Below are 2,998 nucleotides of genomic sequence, written 5' to 3'. Positions count from 1 at the left end.
GCACATATTTAGTGTGTAAAACAATTAGTTTGGAGATAAGTATCCTACCATGAAACTATTACCGCTGTATATGCCACAAATATGTCCATCCCCTTCAAAAGTTTCTTCCTGCCCTCTTTAGTTATTATTATTTTGTGATAAGAACACTAAAGTAAAATCTAGCCTCTTAGCAAAGTTTAAGGATGTGTGGTTGATTTTATGTGTCAACTTGATTGGCCAATGCCCAGATAGTGTGTAAAACATTTCTGGGTGTGTCTGTATGTTTCTGAAAGAGATTAGCATTTGAACCTGTAGAATGAGTAAAGAAGATTGGCAGTGCAGGTGGGCATCATCTAATCCATTTAGGGCCTGAGTAGAACAAGAAGATGGAGGAAGGGTAAATCTGCTCTCTCTGCTTGAGTTAGGACATCTATCTTCTCCTGCCCTTGACTATAAGTACTTCTGTTCCTCAGGCCTTCAAAGTCAGACTGGGACTTTCTCTGTCCACTTTCCTGGTTTTCAGGCTTTTGGATACAGACCGAATTCACCACCCGATTCCCTATATCTCCAACTTGGAGATATTAGATTATCAGACTTCTCTGCCTCCATGATAAAATCTTGACCCTTCTTTCTCTCTCTGGAGAACCTAATATGATACAATATAATATTATTACCTATAGGCACCATGATGTACATTTTATTTTTAGGACATTCACCTTGCATAACTAAAATTCCATAAGTTGCCATTTTAATAGGATCACTGCTACTATCACTATTATTCTCTATTGTGATTTGCAGGCCATAAGGAATAAACATTGTTTCATGTGACAGGGGTGCTGGATCTCAAAGTATAGTCTCTAGGCCAGCAGCATACCATCACCTGGGAACTTGTTATAACTGCAAATACTCAAGTCTCCCTCTCAGGTTTGCTGAATCAGAAGCTGTCTGCATGTCTGGTGTGTGTGCATGCTCAGTTGTGTTGGACTCTTTGTGACCATATAGGACTGTAGTCCACTGGGCTCCTCTGTCCATGGGATTTTCCAGGCAAGAATACTAGAGTGGGTTGCCATTTCCTCCCCCAGGTGATGTTTGCAACTCGGGGATCCAATCAGTGTTTCCTGCATCTCCTGCATTGCAGACAGATTCTTTTTTTTTTTTTTCTTCAGCTGAGCATACCTTTATTTCAGACAAGTGCAGTCTAGTATAGGCAGGCAGGTACTCTGTACACATTCATGGTCCATATCCTCACACCCTCCGGTAAGACCCTGGAAGCCTCACACATCATACTGCTAAAAATCACAAGAAAGATTTCTAGGGAACCTGATTTAATAGTTTGTTCCAAACAACAGATTTCCTCTCTGTGAGTCAAATCAGCACCAGCTGACAGGGGAATCACACTGCAAACAACGACATTGATTCTCATTTATAAGGAGGCCTGATTTTATTGCATCAGCCACCTCAAAGAGGAAAGCAAGTGACGCTCCTCCTGGAAATTCAGTACAACCTGTCTGAGCAAGGCCTCAAGACTTTAGAGAGGCAGCCACGTGACCAGAGGGCCATACTCAAATGGGGAGATCCCTGGGATGCGTCTTTTCTGGCAGTATCCTTCCCTGAGGTCCATTCCACTGGCTTCAAGACATCTTGGTCCTCTGATCTCAAGGCCACAATTTGGGAGACTTGTGGTTGTAATCTTTACAGTTCCAAGATGTATCCTTGATGAACCCAAGCATAACGTGCCCTGTCCAAAATTTAAATTTTCTCCTGGTGTGAAGGCCTTTCTGCAGGCTGCATGTATGTACATGTATGTATTGGGTCCTACAGGAGATAAAGTCCTTCCTCTTTGGCAGGAGAATAGAGCATGGCCATGCTGTGTTAGTTATCAGCTCTTTTTCCTGCGTGTCCTCATGTGTGCAGCAATTGAACCAGCTATTTCTGCATTCTTGTTCCGGCCAAAATAATCTAGAAATTCACCATCTGGTCCAATCAAGTACATTATGATTGTATGATCCACAGTGAGTATCATACAGCGATCCTCATCTTCGTTCTTGGGGCCAGGGCTGTAATACACTCTGAATGCTCTGGACACTTTGTCAATCTTCTTTTGTGTCAGTCAAGCTAATCAGTTAGGGAGAAAATTCTTTTACATAACAGGCGATGGCTTCTTTTGTGTCCCTTTCTGGGTCAAAAGTGATGAAAAGTGGAGTTAAATTTGGCAGAGTTGGAATACATCCACAACTTGAATCATTTTTTCTAGTTCTTCTGGACAGAGCTAGTTCTACTAGTTCATCAGGACAATGCGTAAAACCAAAATAAATCCACACCCATTGACCCAGGTAGTCCTTATCAGTTTTGGGCTCGCCAGTATGAGTGGTGAGGGAAAATGGGCCCCCAAGTAAAGGCTTTCTAACGCTTGGCTGCCGTTCCTTCTCCAGTTTCTCTGTCTTTTCTTTCTTGAAGTACTTCATTCCAGCCAATAAAGCTCCCCCAATGGCAAATGTGATGGCTAAAGACTTCCAGGAAACAGGCCCAGGCTTCAAGGGGAGCGCAGGGTCTCTGCTGCCCTTCCGCTCTGGCTCTGGGGTCCTGAAGACGTGGGCAGGGGCGGCAGCGCAGTGCCGAGGGGGCGGCTCCCCAGGCAGCAGCCAGAGCGCCCCGAGGCCTGCCAGGCCTTCTCTGGCCTCGTGCAGAGCCGCCCCAGTAAGACCCTCGCGGTCCCCTTCCCTGGGCCCCAAACCCGGAATCCGTGAGACAAGAGACGCCAAAATTGGCTGCCGGGAAGCCGCATTATCCAGCGGCACAAGTGACAGCCCCGCCATGAGCTCGAGAGTGCAGGCAGATTCTTTACCATTGAGCCACTGGGGAAGCCCAGAGCTTTCTGAGATGGGGCCAAAAAGTGGGTTTTAAGAAACTCTCTCGGTGATTCTGATGTATTGCTGATGTTTAAGAACAACTATCCTAGGGAAATAAACTTTATTTAGTAGACATTTCTGTATCATTAACTGACATAGAGTAGGTGGAG

General features: G+C 45.0%; 1 pseudogene; it reads right to left on the bottom strand.

The window, feature by feature from the left end:
• Positions 1 to 1,858: 1,858 nt before the first annotated feature.
• On the bottom strand, positions 1,859 to 2,795 carry LOC120851663 (annotated as a pseudogene).
• Between the last annotated feature and the right edge of the window lie 203 nt (positions 2,796 to 2,998).

The sequence above is a fragment of the Oryx dammah genome, unplaced genomic scaffold (genome assembly GCF_014754425.2).
Source record: "Oryx dammah isolate SB20612 unplaced genomic scaffold, SCBI_Odam_1.1 HiC_scaffold_25, whole genome shotgun sequence".
In the NCBI taxonomy this organism is placed as follows: Eukaryota; Metazoa; Chordata; class Mammalia; order Artiodactyla; family Bovidae; genus Oryx; species Oryx dammah.
Note: the sequence above shows the minus strand (reverse complement) of the source record. Positions and strands in the feature narration are given on the sequence as shown.